Source organism: Pantherophis guttatus, chromosome 9 (assembly GCF_059756535.1).
Source record: "Pantherophis guttatus breed Tessera chromosome 9, ASM5975653v1, whole genome shotgun sequence".
Taxonomy (NCBI): domain Eukaryota; kingdom Metazoa; phylum Chordata; class Lepidosauria; order Squamata; family Colubridae; genus Pantherophis; species Pantherophis guttatus.
In genome coordinates this window covers 19931370-19955000 of record NC_142071.1, presented here as the reverse complement: position 1 = coordinate 19955000, position 23631 = coordinate 19931370, and the positions used below count along the sequence as shown (strand labels likewise).

Genomic DNA, 23631 nt, shown 5'->3' with positions numbered 1-23631 from the left:
CCCTATTGGACAGTGTGGAATCTTTCCCCATCCTGTCAATCCTGAAGCTGGCCTGGCCGAAGCCATCTTTGAGCTCCAGAACCCTGACACATTTTTTCTCAAACTCTTCCATGTTTTTTTTTCTAATTTATCCATTAATCCCAAAAGGAAAAGTTCTGACTTCAATGGAATATTGATCTTTAAAATCCTATCAGAAGGGTAGACTGTGACATTGAGAAAGCAGGTTCCACTCCTGCAAATGGATTTTGACAACTAATTACCATATTTTTCAGAGTATAAAACAGACCTTTTTCCCCCCTAAAGGGGGGTGAAAATTTGGGTGCGTCTTATACACCAAATGTAGCCCCTCCCATCCACTGCCCCCCCTTTGGTCTCTGCCTCCCATCAATTTACCTCCTTTCAGCAAGCAGAAACAGCCCATTTCAGCTTCAGCACAGCCTAATTAGCACAAGTTGATTGTCCCCGATTCTCAGCTGTTTCAGGCTGCAGGGATTGCCATTGCCTATTGCTGCGTGGGCCTCTGCTGCTTGCTGCAAGGAGGTAAATTGCTGGGAGCAGGCTTTTTTTCCTTGTGCTAATCAAGCGATGCTGAAAACGAAAATGAAAGTAAAGCAGACTGTTTGCTGTTTGCTGCAAGAGGCAAAATTGCTGGGAGGCAGAGGCAGATTTCTTTTTCTTGTTTTCCTCACCAAAAAAGGTAGGTGCGTCTTATAGTCCAGTGCATTTTATACTCCAAAAAATACGGTACATTATATGGGTATGGACAACTTCTCCATCTAACAACAGTACCATCCAGCAGTCCATACATTCCCATTTTATGAAGGAACTACCAAAAAAAAAAATGTAGAATAACAAGAGTTGGAAGGGACCTTGGAGATCTTCTAATTCAACCCCCCTCTCAAGCAGGAAACCCTATACAGGTAGTCCTTGACTTACGACCACAATTTAGCCTCCCATTAGTCTCCCATTATCGGCATTCACACAAGCATGATATCCAGTTATCACCAGCCCATGAAGTCTTCCTTTTGTGAGCAATGTAACAATTCACAGGATACAGATTCACACTTTCTGACATTAGCTCTTTTATTCATAATTAATTATAATTAATTAATTAAGGAGAATATTATGAAACTCCACAGATGTCTTAGATGATTGATATTGATATTGTTTGCTGATTGCTTATTTGTACCCCATGACTATCATTAAGTGTTGTACCTTATGATTCTTGATGAACGTATCTTTTATTTTATGTACACTGAGAGCTTATGCACCAAAGACAAATTCCTTGTGTGTCCAATCACACTTGGCCAATAAAAATTCTATTCTATTCTATTCTATTCTGAGATTGAGATACATTATCTATGGTATTCTCAATCCATTGATCTTAAATTATAAATTAGTGAGTCGAAGTTCCATAGAATTAAAAGAAATGTATTTTAAAGCCTCTCCCACATCTTTGGCATGAAGTTAGAAATTTAAGAGTAGAATGTGACACCTGAAAAACTAAAGATTGAATGTAGCAACACAGATTTAGAACAATAAGGTTAATAAGGGTAGAAATACAGCTTTACTCCTGAAGCGCTATAGAGAGCATAGGCTATTGCAGGAGCCCAGCATTTCATAAGCTGATCTGAATGGCTGCATTGCAGAATCACAGAGTTCTGGAATGATATTGTACTGATGTGATTACAGATTTATGTTGGTTATTTCTTCTTTCTGTCTCTTCTTTCATTCCATAAAAGGTAAATGCAACTGAATACATTTGGAGGAAGGATGGATCTGGAGCAGGGGTGAAATTCAATTTTTTTTACTACTGGTTCTGTGGGCGTGGCTTGGTGGGTGTGGCAGGGGAAGGATACTGCCAACTCTCCATTCCCTCGCCACTCCTGGGGGAAGGATATTGCAAAATCTCCATTCCCACCCCACTCTGGGGCCCTCCAGAGGAGGCATTTGCTGGTTCTCCAAACTACTCAAAATTTCTGCTACCGGTTCTCCAGAACCTGTCAGAACCTGCTGGATTTCACCCCTGGTTTGGAGGTTCCTTTTACGCTCACTTCCTGCTTTCACTTACGTAGGAGTGAGGGTGCTAATTCTGCAAAGCTGTCATTTACTGGAGAGGTTTTGACAGGTCCATATTATAGCACTCAAGCTGTCAGAAACACAGCTGATAGGCAGGCTGCTGTACAGTCGATGTGATATGAGGAAAGGAGGAAGGGAGGAAGAATGCAAGTCTGAACATGAAAATCTTAAGAGAACATCTACATAGCCATTGATTTCAGTTTATCAGAATATCTTTGCAACACTCTCTATTTCCCATGAGTTAATGTCCATTAATATTATATATTAGGGTAATATACGTGCTTCCCTTCCCAAGATATGACAATCAACTTTCTTTTTTAAAAAGTTAGATCAATACACTGAAATGTAAGAAATGCAAGAACCCTTTTAAAGAAAGTGCCCTTATAGCAGAATTACAGCCCCGGAATGCCAGGGGAGCCTTTCTTAGAAGGGCATTTGAGAGAACTTTTATTTGTACGAACAAAGGACTGGGGGACATGGACTGAGTTCACATTTCAGGAAAAGGGGCAATCGAATTAAAGCGGGAAGGGGTATTTCCCCCTCTTTAATCTTTCCATCCATAAAGCTGGATGTAACCAGGCTCAAAGTTGCCTATGTCATGACTTGTTCACCCGTTCAAACTAATGGCAAAAATCACACCAGGGTACAAATGGCTGACTATCTTTTATATCTGCCAGCAGTTTGGCAGATCGAATTTCACCAGGAATCTTCCTCCTTCCCTTTCTTCTTTCCTCCCTCCCTCTCTTCCCCTTCCTTCCTTCCTTCCTTCCTTCCTTCCTTCCTTCCTTCCTTCCTTCCTTCCTTCCTTCCTTCCTTCTTTCCTTCCTTCCCTGTGGTTAGAATGCAGTAGTGCCGGTTAATTCTGCCAGCAGTTTGAATCTCACCAGGCTCAAGACTGACTCAGCTTCCATCCTTCTGAGGTTGGTAAAAATGAGGATCCACATTGTTGGGGGCAAGAGGCTGACTCTGTAAACTGCTTAGAGAGGGCTATAAAGCATTGTGAAGCGGTATATAAGTCTAAGTGCTATTGCTATAAGAAATGTCCCTGTTATTCTGTTGTTCTAGGATAGAAACTTGCATCACACATGCAGAAAAGTCTTGTTTACATACTCTGATTCAGGGGTGAAATCCAGCAGGTTCTGACTGGTTCTGGAGAACCAGTAGCGGAAAATTTGAGTAGTTTGGAGAACCAGCAAATACCACCTCTGGCTGGCCCCAGAGTAGGGTGGAATGGAGATTTTGCAGTATCCTTCCCTGCCACGCCCACCAAGCCACGCCCACCAAGCCACACCATGCCCACCAAGTCACACCCACATCACCGGTAGTAAAAAAAAAATGGATTTCACCACTGCTCTGATTGCCCTGAATATTCCATGCCTTGGAAGGATCTCCTTGTATCTAGGAGAAGTTTAGGATACTAACCCTAGTCAGTGAGCATACTAAACCCTGGCTCCTGGGAATAAACATCACAGGTGGTCTGAACTAGTAGGAAGGAACTCCCTTCCAAACAGTATCCGTGCATGAGGAATGGGTTCCCTATCTCCTTCTGCAAGGTAGCCCGCTAGGACCATGTTAGTAATGCCAGGAGCAGAATCAGGGGTGTGTTTCATTTACCTTTGCTACCGGTTCACTCGTCACACCTGCACATGCGCAGACCATCTTTGATGACGTCCGGGAGGGTGAGCAGAGCCTCCCACCACCGCCGCTACCAGTTTGGCCAAACTGGGGCAAACCGGTAGCAACCCACCACTGAGCCAAATGTTCATGTGATGGAATGTGCACCTGGAGAAAGTGGTGGGAGGGGGGGGGGTTTCAGGCAAGAGCACCATGGTTTCCCAGGGAGAAGGAGGTACATTCCAGAGAGAAGCCAAATTAAGAAAGCTGCACACTCCTGAGGGAGAAGAGAGTCCAAGCTGTGATTACACTAAACCAGAGGTGGGCAGCTATGGGCCTTTTATGACTTGTGGACTTCAATTCCCAGAATTCCTGAACTAACATGGCTGGCTCAGGAATTCTGGGAGTTGAAGTCAAGTCATAAAAGGGCCATAGTTGCCCATCCCTGCCCTAAATCTCTTCCTCCCTTCCCCCAACCAGTTTAGGAGTGTGTAGTTTCTTAATCTGGGCTTCTCTCTCAGATGCACCCTCTCCCCCCTGGGAAACAATTGTATGCTTGCTGGAATACACACACACACACACACACACACACACACACACACCTCCAGTTGCAGAACCCATCACAGTTCAATTCTCTTGCTCATTCATCTGTCTGAGCAGGAATTTAGTTTCCAGCATACCTATTCTCTGTCATTCATACCGAGTCCCAGAGATGCATGCTGGAGGTTTGACTTGTAGATCACTCTCTAACCTTGGAGAGAAAAGGGAAAATTGTCTCCTTGCCTACCAGATGATATTCCCAGGTGCCAATAAAGATCTCCAGGTGGTTTTTTTTTTTTTTTTTAGGCCAATCTATAGATCAAAGATACTCGGGGAAACTGTTCATTATGTGCCAGCTGCATTTCCTGCTTTTCAGTTGACTAACAGCTGCAGGGGGTCTGAGTATCATTGACCTTGGTGGGGTGTACAAAATTGGAATACCAGGCCCTCAAGTGGTGCAATTCAAAGGAACAACTGTAATAAATTCTTTGCAACTATGGCTGTTCCCGTTAGAGGAAAGTTCCATAGCAAAACATTGCCAGAGCTAAATCGACTGATGAAGACATCTGATTTTAAATTTAAATGTGCCAAGGATATCAAAAAGAGATTTATTCCTCCCTCCTCCCTCCCCACCCCCAAATATATAAAATGGAGAAAAAGCTTCTTTGGAGAACTGATTTCCTCTTTTCTCCTCACCTCCCAGTCGTACCTTGCTGTTGTCTAGGCTTGAAGTGAAGTGATAGTTAATGACACATTAATGAGAGCATATTAGTTGATAACACATTTTCTAACGTACCTCATTACTGTTTTTCCCCCAGATCCAACAAAGCCTCTAGGTAGGTGTTGCAAAACATTAAGTATAAACCTTTCAATTTGCCACCTTGTGTGCAAGGCAGTGGTAGTTTTATATCTAGGAAACTCCCTTCCCAATTATAATTCCCACCTACAGATATATCATATAGCAGGGGTGAAATCCAGCAGGTTCTGACAGGTTCTGGAGAACCAGTAGCAGAAATATTGAGTAGTTTGGAGAACCGGCAAATACCACCTCTGGCTGGCCCCAGAGTGGGGTGGGATTGGAGATTTTGCAATATCTTTCCCCCAGGAGTGGGGAGGGAATGGGGATTTTGCAGAATCCTTCCCCAGGAATGAGGTGGGAATGGAGATTTTGTAATATCCTTCCCCAGGAGTGGGGAGGGAATAGGGATTTTTCAGTATCCTTCCCCTGCCACGACCACCAAGCCACGCCCACAGAACCGGTAATAAAAAAAATTTGGATTTCACCACTGTCATATAGTTTATATATTATCCATCCATCCATCCATCCATCCATCCATCCATCCATCCATCCCTATAGTAATAGCACTTAGACCTATATACTGCTTCATAGTGCCTTACAGCACTTTCTAAGTTGTTTACAGAATCAGCCCCCAACAACCGGGGTTCTCATTTTACCGACCTTGGAAGGATGGAAGACCGAGTCAATCCTAAACTGGTTAGGATTGAACTGCTAGCAGTGGGTAGAGTTAGCCTGTATTACTGCATTCCAACCACTGTGCCACCAGGGTTTCTATAGCAGTTGCATTCAGGGGCTTTCCTGATTTGGCTCTATGTGATATATTTAATATGTATCTTTTCCAAAGAAATGGGGGAAGAATATATAGCTGGACCTTTTTAATTTCCAATAGTCTTGCAATAGCTTAAGTTAATGTCTAGCTTTAACATCACTTGTGCAAATCAGCATGTACGTATCTGCACCTTAGGTTCATATTAACAAGTTTTCTGAAATCTAACAGTGGTAAAATGTGGATCTTTTTGCCATGTGTATTGGAAGCAGCCATTGATAAGATTACAGAAATTTGTGTTGAAGGGTATTTTTGTTTTCCATGGTTCACCATCAGAAATAGAGTAGAGTAGAGTAGAGTAGAGTAGAGTAGAGTAGAGTAGAGTAGAGTAGAGTAGAATAGAATAGAATAGAATAGAATAGAATAGAATAGAATAGAATAGAATAGAATAGAATTCTTTATTGGCCAAATGTGATTGGACACACAAGGAATTTGTCTTGGTGCATACGCTCTCAGTGTACATAAAAAGACAAGATACATTCGTCAAGAATCATAAGGTACAACACTTAATGATAGTCACAAGGAAACAGTCAATATAAATCTGAAAAATACCAGCAACAAAGTTACAGTCATACAGTCATAAGTGGGAGGAGATGGGTGATAGGAACAATGAGAAGATTAATAGTAGTGCAGATTTAGTAAATAGTTTGACAGTGTTAAGGGAATTATTTGTTTAGCAGAGTGATGGCGTTTGGGAAAAAACTGTTCTTGTGTCTAGTTGTTCTGGTGTGCAGTGCTCTATAGCGTCATTTTGAGGGTAGGAGTTGAAACAATTTATGTCTAGGATGCGAGGGGTCTGTAAATATTTTCACAGCCCACAGAGATCCACTCTGGTGTGTGTATATGAAAATAACTATATACTTACACACATGAAAATAACTATAACTAAAACACATAGATGGGGACTTTTGACATTGGTATCCAGTCATTATAACTTATTCACAAATGAATGATACATTTGAGAAAGGACTGCAGTTCAGTCAGAAATCTAGTCTGCAGAAAGATTATTGAATTCCTGGCATCTTCATTTGGAAACTCTGGAAGGCTGTTGCTGGTCATGATGAATGATTGTAGGCGAGATTGTCATTCTGGCTTCACCAAAGGTCAGAGATGCTGGGAAGTTTAATGAGCAACATCTGGAAGTTGTAGTTTCAACACCTTTTGGCTTACTAGAGCAAAGGTCTGACTCAGCACAAGATAACTTCTTATGTCTCCGTGTAAATATATATCTCTGAGACATAATGTCATCACACTATTGCTATATATATACATATATATATACATATATATATATATATATATATATATATATATATATATATATATACATACATACATACATATATATATATATATATATATATATATATATATATATATATATATGTTTTTCTTCTAGCCAGGTTTTCCCTACGTAGCCAAGGTTTTTTTGTAGCTCCAGCTCAGTACAAAAAAACCTTGGCTACGTAGGGAAAACCTGGCTAGAAGAAAAACACACATAAACCCTACGAAGAAGTAAGAACAGTGTTTCCCTGAAAATAAGACCCTGTCTTATATTTTTTTGAACCCTGAAATAAGCGCTTGGCCTTATTACCATGCGCTCAAAAGCCCGATTGGGCTTATAATCAGGGGATGTCTTGTTTTAGGGAAAACAGGGAATATATGTTCTCCTTCTGCATTTAGTTCCTTGAACCTCTATTTCCTGTAAATGCTCAAGTTAGATTAAACCATCTTTCTTCCACTTTAGTTCACATCCAGCCTCGTTCAAAAAATTTGCAAATTACTTTGGATATTTCAAATGCATATAAAAGTGTATTAATAGAGAGGTGGAAGTCAATAATAAATAGGTGAAACTATTGGAAACATCTGTAAATGCAGAAGGCAAAGGAAAACAATTAACAATAGGACCTTCATCCCTTAGGACAGTGGTCCCTGCCAGTGGTGAAATCTAAAAAATGCTTTTAAAAATTAAAAGAAAAAGCCTCTGATGATTGTGCGGCTCAGCTGGGCATGGGGAGGGGAGAGGGATTTTTGCTACTGGTTCTCCAAAACACCCGCCTCCATCGCTACCGGATTGGGCGATCTGATCCGAACCCCTGGTCCCTACCATTTCCAGTTTTGCAGATCGGCGGGGGCGGGGGGAGCAGGGGGGGAGGAAATGGTTCCATATGAGTGACTCCTGCCCTAAGTGTTTAAATCCTGCCACCTGGAGAATAGCTAAGAAACTTCTAGTGTTCCTAGTCAGAAATCAAGATGATTGAAGGTCATCTTGCAAGAGATTACAAAGCTAAAAACAAAGTAAAAAAAAAAAAAGAATGCTGCACAGAGATTGCAACACTGAAAGAATGATAGATATTCACACAAAGTCCGATTGCAACAAGAAGGGGAAAAAAATCTTTGTGTCTCAAAGACTCGTTTTCCTGCCATGATGAGGTTCCAAACTGAAGTTCTCATCACATTGCAAAAGGGCACTTGATGCTGGTACTTGATACTCGATACAGATATTTTGAAACTAAACATGTGCTCCTCGGAATGCAAAATGCCTCCAGTGCTGTTTCTGGTACCTTTGAATTATTTTGTTCTGTATTTGTGATAGATCTTTAAACTACTGGGGGAGGTTGACCTGAGAGTTTGGCAGAAAAAAGAATAGAGAATACTTGCAGAGATGCTCATTTCCATAGACATCTTGCCAAGGGCAGTAGGTGGTTATTGGGGGGGAAATTACTAAATGGAAATTGTATTTACTTGAATACCTTTTTAAATGCTTAAATGGCTGAATAATTTTTTCCCATTAATTAGAGATTCTGAAATATCAACGAGCAAATGCTGCCCCGCCTTTTCCGTGCCCTCATGAAAGGGTAAAGGCAAAGAGCTGCTTCAAATGAGATGACAGGGCTGGGAATGGAGACAAGGAGAACCTTCTCCCCCTCCCTCCCAGGATTCAGAATGTCAACTGGAAACAAAGCCTCCGTTTTTAATGGGGATTTCTGACTGCAAGGCCAGAGCTGTGCTTCTGGGCCTCTGGATTATTAAGAAGGGATATGGACAACTTCCTTCCTTCCCTCCCTCCCTCCCTCTCTCCTTCCTTCCTTCCTTCCTTCCTTCCTTCCTTCCTTCCTTCCTTCCTTCCTTCCCTCCTTCCTTCCTTCTTCCCTCCCTCCCTTTCTTCTTCCCTCCCTTACTGCCTTCCTTCCTTCCTTCCCTCCTTCCTTCTTCCCTCCCTCCCTCCCTTTCTTCTTCCCTCCCTCACTGCCTTCCTTCCTTCCTTCCTTCCCTTTTCCCTCCCTCCCTGCCTTCCTTCCTTCCTTCCTTCTTCCCTCACCCCTGCCTTCCTTCCTTCCTTCCCTCCTTCCTTCTTCCCTCCCTCCCTCCCTTTCTTCTTCCCTCCCTCACTGCCTTCCTTCCTTCCTTCCTTCCCTCCTTCCTTCTTTCCTCCCTCCCTCCCTTTCTTCTTCCCTCCCTCACTGCCTTCCTTCCTTCCTTCCTTCCTTTTTCCCTCCCTCTCTGCCTTCCTTCCTTCCTTCTTCCCTCACCCCTGCCTTCCTTCCTTCCTTCCCTCCTTCCTTCTTCCCTCCCTCCCTCCCTTTCTTCTTCCCTCCCTCACTGCCTTCCTTCCTTCCTTCCTTCCTTTTTCCCTCCCTCCCTGCCTTCCTTCCTTCCTTCCTTCTTCCCTCACCCCTGCCTTCCTTCCTTCCTTCCTTCCTTCCCTCCTTCCTTCCCTCCTTCCTTCTTCCCTCCCTCCCTCCCTTTCTTCTTCCCTCCCTCACTGCCTTCCTTCCTTCCTTCCTTCCTTCCCTCCTTCCTTCTTCCCTCCCTCCCTCCCTTTCTTCTTCCCTCCCTCACTGCCTTCCTTCCTTCCTTCCTTCCCTCCTTCCTTCTTCCCTCCCTCCCTCCCTTTCTTCTTCCCTCCCTTACTGCCTTCCTTCCTTCCTTTTTCCCTCCCTCCCTGCCTTCCTTCCTTCCTTCCTTCTTCCCTCACCCCTGCCTTCCTTCCTTCCTTCTTTCCTCCCTCCCTCCCTCCCTTCCTTTCTTATTCCCGCCCTCACTGCTTTCCTTCCTTCCTCCCTCCCTCCCTCCCTGCCTCCCTCCCTTTCTTCTTCCCTCCCTCACTGACTTCCTTCCTTCCTTTTTCCCTCCCTCTCTCCCTGCCTTCCTTCCTTCCTTCCTTCCTTCCTTCCTTCCTTCCTCCCTCCCTCCCTCCCTCCCTCCCTCCCTCCCTCCCTTCTGTGCTGTGTTCATCCAAGACTCAGAAGCATTTTATTTATTATTTATTTATTTATTTTTTCATATTTGTATACCGCCCTACTCCTGAAGAACTCAGGGCGGTGAACAGCCATAATAAATACAAATACATATAGAAGTTAAAAACTATTAAAAAACAGATTAAGTAATTTGGCTCAAAGATTAAAACATCCAGATTTGTCTAAAAGAGGTCTAAAACCCGATTTAAAAGCCAATTTAAAAGCCAATTTAAAAGGGAGAGTTAGGCCAGACCAGCTTGTTGGAATAGAAACGTTTTCAGGGCAATTTTGAAGGGCAATTCCACGGCGTAGTAAATGTTTGTAGGGAAAATTGTTGAAGTTCTGTCGTGCATTCCACCGCAATCAGATATCCCACCCCCCACCCCTTGCTAGCTTGGAGGTGGGTGGATTCAGTAATAATTGTCAGATATGCTGCTGGGGGTGTCAAGCTTGATATTTTGGACACTGACCAACCTTAACCTTTCTGAATCTTTCATTGGTGGAAATTCTGAAAATTGTAGTCACAGTCCATCTGGATGAAACCTAGTTGGAGAAAATCTATGGAATCCTACAGGGTTTGATTTTGTTCAATATGTTTTCAGCATTTTCATGAACCTTCTACAAAAGTTCATCTGGAGATGGGGACTTGTGGTAAGAGACATAGAATTCTTTATTGGCTAAGTGTGATTGAACACAGAAAGAATTTGTCTTTGGTGCATGTGTACGTAAAAAGAAAAGATATATTCATCAAGAATCATAAGGTACAACACTTAATGATAGTTATAGGGTACAAATAAGCAATCAAATCATACTAGGAAACATTCAAGAGATTGTTTCCTATTGTAAGAATACAAGCAACAAAGTTACAGTCATACAGTCATAGGTGGGAGGAGATGGGTGATAGGAACAATGAGAAGATGAGAAGATTAGTAGTAATGTAGACTTAGTGAATAGTTTGACAGTACTGGGGGAATTATTTGCTTAGCAGGGTGATGGCATTCGGGAAAAAAGTTGTTCTTGTGTCTAGTTGTTTTGGTGTACAGTGCCCTATAGGGTTGTTTTGAGGGTAGGAGCTGAAACAATTTATGTCCAGGATATGAAGGGTCTGTAGATATTTTCACAGCCCTCTTTTTGACTCGTGCACTATACAGGTCCTCAACAGAAGGCAGGTTGGTAGCAATTGTTTTTTCTACAGTTCTAATTATCCTCTGAAGTCAGTGTCTGCCTTGTTGGGTTGCAGAACCAAACCAGACAGTTATAGAAGTGCAGATGACAGACTCAATAATTCCTCTGCAGAACTGTATCAGCAGCTTCTTGGGCAGTTTGAGCTTCCTGAGTTGGCACAGAAAGAACATTCTTTGTTGTACTTTTTTGATGACGTTTTTGATGTGAGGTGTCCATACTCAGCTCTGTTTTGGTTCTGTCAATAAATAACTACTTCTCCACCTCATGCAAGATAGAGTAAGGTGGACAGTTTATGCACACCTGCATAGTTTATCCATCTATGATTTGTTTCTTCTGGTGACTGCGTTAGCAAATATATATAGGTTCAGATACCCTCATGTATACAAGGAGAGGCAGTTGTGTAAAATTATATTGATGAGTAGGGGTGAAATGGAAACCTCCACCTCTACAACTTTAAGATGTGTAGATCTCAGCTTTCAAAATTCCCCAGCCAGCAGAATTCCAGAAATGGAAATACACAAATCTGAAAGATGCAGGGATTGAGCAACTCTGGGTTTAAGAGGAGGATGTCCACTGATCCTCCAATGCCATTTGTTATAAATGAACATCTTCTGGGCAATGTGAGGTTGTGCACATCATTTTCTACCAACAGATACCATTTGCCCATCTTCTTAAGGCTAGCCCTGTGGTGTTCTTGAGTTAATAAACTCTTTCGTTTCGTAAATCAATATGTGAACCTGACCATTCTTCCCTCAGGCTAAAACAAATTGATTTTCATCCTTTCTTGACAGTGCTATCTCAGGGCACAATCAATCTATATATTAAGATGTCAACTTTCAGGGTGTCATAATATCAGAGTGGCACACCAGTCTTTCCTCTTCCCCCATCTGAGAGATCGTTGTTAACTTAAGAGGCATGCAAGGCCCATATGGTAGGTTCCACAAAAGCTGTGCAGGGCTTAGTTGAGTTACAGATCTGTAGAAAATTCCTCTGAATAGCAATAGCACTTAGACTTCTATACCGCTTCACAGTGCTTTACAGCCCTCTCTAAACAGTTTATAGAGTCAGCATATTACCTCCAACAATCTGGGTCCTCATTTTACTGACCTCAGAAGAATGGAAGGCTGAGTCCAACTTGAGCTGCTGAGAATTGAACTGCTGGCAGTTGGCAGAATTAGCTTGCAATACTGCATTCTAACTACTGCGCCTAACTACTGCTCTTATAAGAGCAAGGAATGGTTATAAGTCACCTTTATCAATGTCATTGTAGCAATAGCAATAGCACTTAGACTTATATACCGCTTCACAGTGCTTTACAGTCCTCTCTAAGCGGTTTACAGAGTCAGCCTATTGCCCCCAACAATCTGGGTCCTCATTTTACCGACCTCGGAAGGATGGAAGACTGAGTCAATCTTGAGCCTGGTGAGATTCGATTTGCTAAACTGCTGGCAGCTGGTGATCAACAGAAGTAGTCTGCACTACTGCACTCTAACCACTGTACCACCTCAGCTCAAAGGCTGAAGGCCCTTTATCTCCACATCCCACTAACCTCAATATTTAGTTGTGGCTTTTTAGGGTGCTCTTTATATTGTCACCCAAGGAAAAAATGCTTTAATATCAGGCCTTCTTCCCATTTTGGAGCAAAATTGAATATGTACAATTAAAAACAAAGTAAGCTGTCATTTATGCAACATGTTCATCATTATGGATTTGCTTACACATGAAAGAAGAAGTTTAATTTCTGAAATCCTAATTAGGGGTCCAGAACCCCCGGAGGGTAGTACTTTCCCTGGATTTGCAATGGGTCCCTAAGACATATATAGAATTGTCCTGCTAATGCTAGAGCTATATTAATGGGCCAGCAGCTAGCTATACACTCTGGATCTTGTCACTCAGCTCATGTAGTGGATTTTGAAATGCTGGAAATGTTAGTATTTGAAGACTTAAATATTGGTTTATATGCAATTTCTGAGATCTAAGTGCAGAAAGATGCTTTTAGGGCAATAGGCAAATATATACATATCAAATATTTCAAAAGATGCTGACAGGTCATGCTATGAAAACACGTTGGAAGTGAGTGCACTTTAGCTTGTTTGCTATAATGGAACCCCTTCTTCTTCACTTAGAGTGAAGCTATGGTATTTTTCAGCTTAGTTCCCCTCTCCCCCCCCTTTTTTTTTTTTGGCTTTCCAATGTTCTACTAAGGTTTGAAACATTCAATTACTTCTGTATAGAAGTAGCAGGCACTTTTTATATCCAGTGAACCACTTCTGTCTCAAATTTGTCGGCTGAGAATGGACTGAACCCTATGGGCTAAGTTGGTTGTGGGGGTGTTATAAAAGCATTCCCATTTTAAAGGTAGAGGGCACCATGTCTATTTTTCAGTTCTTCAATCCAACCAGACCCTAACATATTTTGCCCATTTGTGAAGTGGCATCATTTCTTGCACTTGTTTTAATCTAGGGTTGAAATTCAGCACAAAATTTGGTTATTGCCGCTGCTTGTTTTTTTTTTATTATTATTATTATTATTATTATTATTATTATTATTATTATTATTATTTTACTTTATACATTATTAGTGTTGTACCTTATGATTCTTGATGAATGTGTCTTGTCTTTTTATATACATATGCACCAAAGACAAATTCCTTGGCCAATAAGGAATTCTATTCTATTCTATTCTATTCTATTCTATTCTATTCTATTCTATTCTATTCTATTCTATTCTATTCTATTCTATTCTATTCTATTCTATTCTATTCTATTCTATTCTTCTATTCTTATTCCCATTCTATTCTATTCTAGGAAATTTATATTGCCTATTTGCACATGATGACTCAAGGAAGCTCTCAGGAAATATAAAAACCTCATATATAAAACAATAAAACTAATAAAAGAGAATAATCATATAATAAAATAATAAAATAACTTCCCACCTTGGCGACAACACATCATATGAGCCATTTAATGAGCTCCATCCCGCTCTGCGTTGCCCAGGCCCACTGGCAGAACCAGGTCTTCAGCGCCTTCCAGAAGAGTGTCAGAGTGGGGGCCATTCTAATCTCTGGGGGAATGATATTCCAGGGAGAGGGGCCACCACGGAGAAGCCCATTGTTCTGGGTCCCACCAGGTGTATCTCCCTTGGGGATGGGACCCGCAACATTCCTTGCCTCTGGTGGGTTTTTACTGTGGTTACTATAATGTTGTTATTTGATGTAACTGTATTGTACTTTAGGTTCACTTTTTAGTTTCATGATGGCTGATGTGTTTGTACCAGGGGTGAAATCCAGTAGGTTCTGACAGGTTCTGGAGAACCGGTAGTGGAAATTTTGAGCAGTTCGGAGAACCGGTAGCGGAAATTTTGAGTAGTTTGGAGAACTGGCAAATACCACCTCTGGCTGGCCCCAGAGTGGGGTGGGATTGGAGATTTTGCAGTATCCTTCCCCTGCCACGCCCACCAAGCCATGCCCACCAAACCACAGCACACCCACCAAGCGATGCCCACAGAACCAGTAGTAAAAAAAAAAAAATGGATTTCACCACTGATTTGTACTGTAGTGTTCTCCAGTCTACAGGCTGTGATAAAGATGATGATTTGATTATTAGGTTCATATGAGCATGTGGCAGGACAAGTGGGCCAATGCAAAAGGTGCCATGGTTGATTCTAGAGATGATACAAGAGCAACACATGCTTATTTTGCAATGAAAGTAAGGTACTCATGGAATGTTATGTCTCAATAATAATAATAATAATAATAATAATAATAATAATAATAATAATAATAATAATAATAATAATAATAATAATAATTTTATTTCTATACCGCCCTTCTCCCGAAGGACTCAGGGTGGTGTACAGCCTATTTAAAAACACAAGACAAACATCAATTTAAAATTTAAAATTATTAAATAAATTTGGCTCCATTTAAAACCCCAGAAATTTAAAATACCCCAATTTAAAATTATCATGTCGATAGCCCGGCCTGGCGGAACAACAGGGTCTTCAGTGCACAGCGAAATACCCGGAGATCGGGGATCTTACGTATTTCCAGGATGAAACAGTTTAGCCAGCCTTGCTCTGTAACCATGGAATGGAAGGTATTGTTGGTTTCTTTGGCCAAATGCTTGGCTTTCTGTTTGTGCCAAGCTTTCAAGATAAACGAGACAGGAAATAGGATTAGAGGAGCTAGGTCTATTTTATTGTGAGCTTACATAAACAGAATATTGCAAGTCTGAAGGCACAAACATCCCACTGTCACTTTTAACTGCTTGATCCATTAAGCTGTGTCCTTCTAAATTCCTTCCCCTGACTGTTAAGCCACAGGTGGCTCCTGCCTCTCTTACCTGATTCTTTCCTAGGCAGCATCTCTTCCCCTCGTTCCCCCAAATTGTACACACATTCCATTACAGTTTTGAAGAACTATGGCAGAATACATATGTCATCAATATAGCACTTAGCACTATAGCAATAGCACTTAGACTTATATACTGCCCCATAGAGCAGCACTCTCTGGGCAGTTTACAATGTCAGCATTTTGTCGCAAGATCCAATCTGAGTCAGTCACCGGGGCCAGAGATTTAGTCTTCTGAGCTTTCGGACTGGAGCCAATTCTCAGAGAAGCTCAGAAGACTAAACCCCTGGTTCCGGTGACCTATCCAGATTGGATCTTGCAACGTTATCTTGGGACATGTAACAGAGTTAGAAGGTACCTTGGAGGCCTTCTCGTCCAACCGCCTGCTTAGGCAGGAAACCATACATCACTTCAGACAAATGGTTCTCCAATATCTTCTTAAAAACTTCCAGTATTGGAGCATTCAAAACTTCTGGAGCCAAGTCGTTCCACTGATTAATTGTTTTAATTGTCAGGAAGTTTCTCCTTAGTTCTAAGTGGCTTCTCTCCTTGATTAGTTTCCACCCATTGCTTCTTGTCCTGCCTTTATGTGCTTTGGAGAATAGGTTGACTCCCTCTTCTTTGTGGAAGCCCCTGAGATATTGGAACACTGCTATCATGTCATCCCTAGTCCTTCTTTTCATCAAACTATATATATAGTTCATATATATTTGCCTTCATTTGTCAGCATATTGATACAAAAATCTGGGTCCTTGCTTTACCAATCATGGAAGAGTTGAAAGCTGAGTCAACTTTGAGGCCCATCAGGATCGAACTCCTGGCAGTGAGCAGTGAGTTAGCCTGCAATACTGCATTCTAACCACTGTGCCATGAGGACTCTTGTTCACAAATCTTGACCATAACTATTAGATCTATGAATGCAGCTCAGCTTTCAGAGTCAGGGTCACTAGGTTAGCATCCTTAGGATCAGCAGTGGGTTTCTAATATTTTTACCACTGGTTCGCTGCCCGTACGACTTCTGTGCATGCGCTTTGCTCGCGCACACACCTTCCGTGCATGTGCCTGGCCTCAAAAAAGTGGCTAAATAGGACAGCATTATGACAGGGCAGGTGGATGGAGGTGGGCCTACCTGCAGTCGCCACTACCAGTTCGCCCCAAATGGTCTGAACTGGCTGAATACCACCTCTGCTTAGGATGTCTCAAGGAACCTCTGTTTTAGATTTGCAAGCAAACTTTGGAAGGGGATTATTTCAGCAGCACAATGGACATTTAATATAGCTTCATATTCCCCAATATTTTCAATAGTGGCTGCTGTTATTGTAGTTTGCCCCAGGTTGCTCCAACCTGAGTGCTCTCCAGATGTGTGGCTCCAATTTCCAGAAATTCCCAGCCAGTAGGGCCGTCGCTGAAAATGTTGGGAGTTGAAATTCCCACAATCGGAGAATGAATGGCAGGATTGGGACAGTTGGTTTAGGAAAAAAAATGATCCCTGGAGGGATATTTAGCTCCAACTTCCCCTCCCCCTAAAAATTGATGGCAGCAGCAAACTCAGGTCTTTCAAATTTTGCTCGCTGCATGGAAGGATTAACTGGATTTTCAGCAGAACATATTGCCTTGGTGAGTGGTCAGTAGTTTTGTGCAAACTGTTCTTTTGCACGCTCACTAAATTTAATGGGAAACTAATTGATTTGGGAACTGTTTTCAAAGGAGGGAAAATCTTTGAGGCAATTGGGAGGCAGATTTCAGCAGCAGATTAGAGGAGAGCACAGCCTACATTAATGTGTTTGTGGGTTCCTAATAAGGATTATGGAATTTCCATAAAAGATACTCACAACTCAAGCCATCACAGCTTTCCGCTTTCCCCAGAATTCCTTAGATGCTTCATCTTCTCCAAACCTCTGTCAGAATATTACTGGAAGAACCCTCTGGCAACTCCACTCGAACCCCTGAGCTGCTGAGCTTTCTACCCGATCCAGCTTCCAAATGCCTTGACTGGAGCTTCCAGTCTTTCTATTTTTATTTGTCCTGTTCAACTTCTGTTGTTGTTTTTTTTTTAAGTGCTTGCTTCTTACAGCACAAAAAGAACAGGAAACCTCACTTTACAGTTCAATCCCTGGACAGCCAGAGCAAGAAGGCAGAGTGGGCAAAATATGTTTTCCTGCTGATGTTGGGCTGCTAAAAGCAGGTACGGCCCAAACGCATCAGTGGTGTGCAGGTTTCCCATCGTTTCTTGCCCTTGAAAGAGTAGAGCTATGTTTCGTTACCATGGCACGTGCAAAATCAGCCTCCCTTCAGGAGCTGGCTGAAAGGAAATGCCGTTAAAAATCTGCACCAATTGAAGAGAGTCTGTGCAGTTGATGTACCTTGGGAAGTCCAGACGCATTTGGCTCCTTGTAAGTTTCATCCATCAATAATTGACACAAGTTGGGCGTCCTTTGCATCAGACATGGCCATGCTTTCTTAAGGAAACACTATTGTAAAATGGGGTTTGCACTACTTAGACATTATGTAACACTTTTAAGCCAGAGTTGGGGAACTTTTGCATTCTTTCCGCCTCTTTGAGTCTCCCCAAAATGATAAAAGAAAGTTTGCCAAACCAGGCAGTGTAAAAGTTGAAGGACAAATTCATCCTTTTTTATCTATGGAGTGCAATACATGTGACAGGTTTAACACAGCTCTCCAATCAAATAATGAATAGGATTATAGCAATTGCACTTAGACTTATATACCTCTCCACCAGGAGTGAAATCCAAAATCTTTCGCTACCGGTTCTGTGGGCGTGGCTTGGTGGGTGTGGCAGGGGAAGGATATTGCAAAATCTCAATTCCTATCCCACTCTGGGGCCAGCCAGAGGTGGTATTTGCTGGTTCTCCAAACTACTCAAAATTTCTGCTACCGGTTCTCCAGAACCTGTTAGAACCTACTCTCACCCCTGCTCTCCACAGGGCTTTAGAGCACTCTCTAAGTGGTTTACAGAGTCAGCATCTGGGCCCCAACAATCTGGGCCCTCATTTTACCAACCTCTGAAGGATGGAAGGCTGAGTCAACTTTGAGCCGGTCAGGATTGAACTCCTGGCAGTGAGCAGAGTCAGACTGCAATACGACATTCTAACCACTGTGCCACCACAGCTCTTCTTAAAGAATACAATTCTTTATATTAAGCTTAGCTCCACCACTGAACCAGAGAATTCATGTCCACATGTACCTGTAAGGGGTAAGACCCTGTCTTATATTTTTTGAACCCCAAAATAAGCACTTAGCCTTATTTTTGGGGAGGTCTTATTATTTTGGGGCAAGACAGGGATCCTTTTGCCGTCTTACCTGATTTTCCAGCTCTGTCTCCCTAACCCTAACCAGAGGAAATGGCAGGGAACGGCTGCACATGGGTTTAAATAGTTTCAGGGAGGGCTTATTTTGGGGGGAGGTCTTATTTTTAGGGGAGGGTTTATTTTCATGGGAGGGTTATTTTGGGGGGAGGTCTTTCATACATATATATATATATATATATATATATATATATATATATATATATATATATGACTAAATTGATCAGCATCACATAAAAGCAAGCAGCTTCTCAATGGGGATTTTATACTATACCGACGAAGTCGGTAGGGGCCGACGAAAGCTTAGCACAAGTTTTAAAATAAAAAAAATTAAACTTTTAAACGTTCTGGAGTTCGTGATGTCTATTGCCTCTTATATATATATGTGTGTGTATGTGTGTGTGTGTGTGTGTGTGTGTGTGTGTGTGTTTTCTGAGGTTTTCGCAGGTGTTTGTATGAAGGTCAGAAAACAGACAGCACTACTTAACCTGAAAGAAGACACTAGCATAATAATCCTACCAGCAGACAAGGGAAACACCACGGTGGTTATGAACACATCTGACTACCAAACCAAATTAACCAACCTACTCCAAGACTCCACATACAAACCCCTAAACACAGATCCCACCACCTACCTGGAAAAAACCACTAGATCCAAAATAAAAGCCTCCCCCATCAGCGAAGAGATCCAGCAAAGAATCATTCCCAGAGAGAAATCATCCAGATGCCCTAAGCTCTATGGTCTCCCCAAGATACACAAAGAAGGAATCCCACTTAGACCCATAGTCAGCTCCATAGGCTCACCTCTACAAAACCTAGCCAAATTTCTCGGCAAACAACTACAGCCCTATGCAGAATCCATCACCTCACACGTAAAAAACTCATTCCAGTTCATAGAGATCATAAAGAAACAAAACTTACAGCCCAGCGACCTACTCGTGAGCTTCAATGTCATATCCCTCTTCACCCAAGTGCCAATCAAAGAAGCCTTGACAGCTATCCAAAACAAATATAACCCCCCCAAGCACATCCTAGATCTGACCAACCACTGCCTATCCAACACATACTTCATCTATAATGGACAGAAATACAGACAAACAGAAGGAGCACCCATGGGATCACCCCTCTCACCTGTCATTGCTAACCTCTACATGGAACACTTTGAAACCCAAGCTCTAGAAAAATCTGATCACAAACCCAAACTCTGGCTCAGATACGTAGACGACACCTTCATAATCTGGCCACATGGGAAAGAAAAACTGGACAACTTCCTCATATACCTCAACAGCCTACACCCCAAAATACAGTTCACCATGGAAACAGAAGCAAACAACCAACTTCCCTTCCTGGATGTCTTAGTCTACAAAAAATCCAATGGCTCCCTAGGACACACCATCTACCAGAAGAAAACACACACAAACCGCTATCTGCACGCACTCTCACCACCACCACCCAGCACAGATCAACTCCGTAGCCAAGACACTCATCTCCAGACCAAAACTCTTACCTGACGAACAACACCTAAAAACCGAACTACACACTCTCACTAACATACTAACATCCAATGGATTCCAAAGAAATAAGATTACCAACCTAATCCAAAAAGAAACCCCCACTAAAATCCAAGACAGAGAACAAGAAAACGGCAAAGCCCTCCTCCCATACATAAAAGGCACCACAGACAGAATCAGCAAGATCCTCCACAAACACAACATCAAGACAGCATTCTGCACAAACCGAAAAATATCCACCATCCTAAGAAACCCCAAAGACAAAACTGAGTTAGAAAATCAAGGAGTATATTAAATCCCATGCACTGCCTGCCCCACCACATACATCGGACAAACCAACAGAAGAATAAGTGCACGCATTGAAGAACACAAGAACTCAGTCAGAAAAGAGGAACCAACTTCTTCCCTGGTCCAACACCTCAAAGCCACAGGACATGATATTGACTTTTAAAAGACCAGAACTATCGCCAAAACTGAACACTTTAACAACAGAATAATCAGAGAAGCCATCGAGATAGAAAAACGTCCACACAGCATGAAAAAACGAGATGATACCTCCCACCTACCAGCCATTTGGAAACCCACCCTTATTGACAAATGAGTCCCTAACACAAAGAATGACACCAGACCCACACTCACGAGAGCCACACAGGATGTAACCACCACACATCCACGCAGAAAGCAGACTCAAACCCACACTGATGATGAGGCACGACCACAGACCAGAAGCCAGACCACAGCTGCATCATTAGCCACTTTAAACCCCTCCAATCCATACATGAAGCAGACTGACACCCACCAGGAAGAGGTGGCACGGTCATGAACACGAAGCCAAACAACAGCAACACAGCTGACCAGCTGAAATCCCCTGCTACTCAGACTAACCCGAGCACAATCAAGCCCCCACCTAAACAGAACACACGCCCAGCCAATCAGAGCACAGCCAACCCCCCCATCCAATCAGAGCACAGCCAAACCCCCAACCAATCAGAACACACCTCCACCCAATCAGAACATAGCCAAGCTCCCACCCAATCAGTTCACACCCCCACTGGCAGTTAAAAGGAAGAAACAGCTGCGATCACACACATTGCTCCTAGAAGCACGAAGCCGAAAACACCAGCCTGAAGATGACGAGTGGGATCTTGTCGAAACGTCACCAAGATACTCTCAATCTTACACGGGAAAAGATCCGAATACACCAAAACTTGCATACCTCTACCCGTGAAAATCTAGGTGTTTGAGCAGTGTATAAACTACTGTATGTAAAGAACAAAGTATTTAATAAAGCTATTTCATTCATTCAGATCTCGGATGTCTTCTGCTTGTGTTCCCTTTATTTTTTTGAGCAGAATATATATAATTATATATATAGTTATATATAGTTATGAAACTTGTACACTTATTCTCTGAAGAGCTGGTTTGGTGTAATGGTTAAGGCACCAGATTAGAAATCAAGAGCCCATGAGTTCTAATCCTGCCTGAAGCCAGCTGGGTGATAACCCCTCTCAGTCCTAGGAAGAAGAAAGCAAGGTCAAACCACTTCCGGAAGACGTTGCAAGTAAACTGCTGGGACTTGTTCAGGCATTCACCAAAAACTAACACTGGCTGGGAGGCACTAAACTAAAATAATGTTCTTTAGCTTTATTTATTTTTGTCCTTTCGATTTATTTATTTCCAGTGTTAGAAAGCTAACGCTATGGAGAAAAGGGAGAGGGGGTGGGGAAGAGAGAAAGAATATGAGGCTAAATCAAACTGTTGTGGCAGTTGTGTAGCCTCTGGGTCTCCAATTGGCTGTCACTGATGTATGTAGGAGCTAGTGCTAAGAACTAGTCCCCATAAAATGCAGTGTGGCATTCCTTCAAACACCAATGACAAAAAAAATGAGAATAAAATGATATTCCTTCATCTAAAGAAGCCAAAGTAGGGTCAAAGAGTAATGCTTAATGCTTTCATTGTATACGTACCCACTGCCCTGAGTCTATCATAAAAGCCTTAACAGTGAAGTTCAGTGCAATTATCTAATGTACCCCTTAGTGATTGGCACTAATAATACAGCAGTGAGGGGAACAAATATGTATTTTGCAGCTTTCTTTTCTCTCTCTCTTTGTAAAAGTTGCTTTTATTTTGGTCTACTACCCATGCTAATGACACGGTAGCCAAAAGAGCCCATATTGTGTCATTAAATGTAGGAGCCAAAAGAACCCATGTTGTGTCATTAAATTCAAATCACAGATTCTCCATTCATTTTGTTTAATTATTTGTTCTGCAGTGAAACTATCAGTCATGTAGCCCCATGGTTACATAAATGGAATGGCTACTGTTGATATGAAAAGGTATTGATTCTCTGCATAGCAATCATATTTTTCTCATGATATAGTTTTTTCACAAGGTGCCAATTAGATATTTGCAGCTGTTGTGCTTTTAGGCAGGACAAAGGATATTTCTCTTTTCTATTTGATGCCAAGGATATTTTAGAATAGGGCTTCCCAACCTTGGCAACTTTAAGGCGTGTGGACCTCAAGTCTCAGAATTCCCAGCCTAACATGCTGGCTGCAGAATTCTGGAAGTAAAAGTCACAAGTCTTAAAGTTGCCAAGGTTGGGAAATCCTGCTTTAGAATCAGAAGAAGGGGATTTAAAAAACAAAAACAAAACAAAAACATTTTTTGACAAACTGTTGTGGCCCGTCAGCGGCCAGTGGAGCTGGCAGCAGATTCAGACAGTGAGGAGGTTGGGGAGGAACATGGGCCAGTCCTGGAGTCTGGGGAAGACTTTAATGAGGGCTCTGTGTCGGAGGCAGAGAGGGGGCCAGGGCCATATGACAGGTATCAGCTGCCTTCGGAGGCAGACTTCAGTGAGGCAGATGAACAGCTGGAGCTGTTCCCCGTGTGCGCATGCGCAGAGTTGCCAGACAAAGGGAACAGCTAAAGAACAAGGGTCAATTTGGGAGTAAGACCACAGGTAGATGATGAAGGGCCCCTCCCAGAGGGAATAAAAGAGGAGCAAAAGGGGAGGGGTGTTTGCAGGAGACAATTAGTTCATTTCTGCATTCTTGCCAAGTATTGCGGCATCTGAAAGATATCAGTCTGGCCACTCTCTAAGCCTGATAAAGGTCGGTCATTGGGAACTATCTTGAAAGACTGGGAGAGGAAAGA

General features: G+C 42.3%; 1 protein-coding gene across 3 annotated transcripts in view; it reads left to right on the top strand.

The window, feature by feature from the left end:
* The window catches only part of KIRREL3 (kirre like nephrin family adhesion molecule 3), an 847361-nt gene that overhangs the window by 222309 nt on the left and 601421 nt on the right, over nt 1-23631 (top strand). The gene's annotated exons all lie outside the window — the stretch shown is intronic.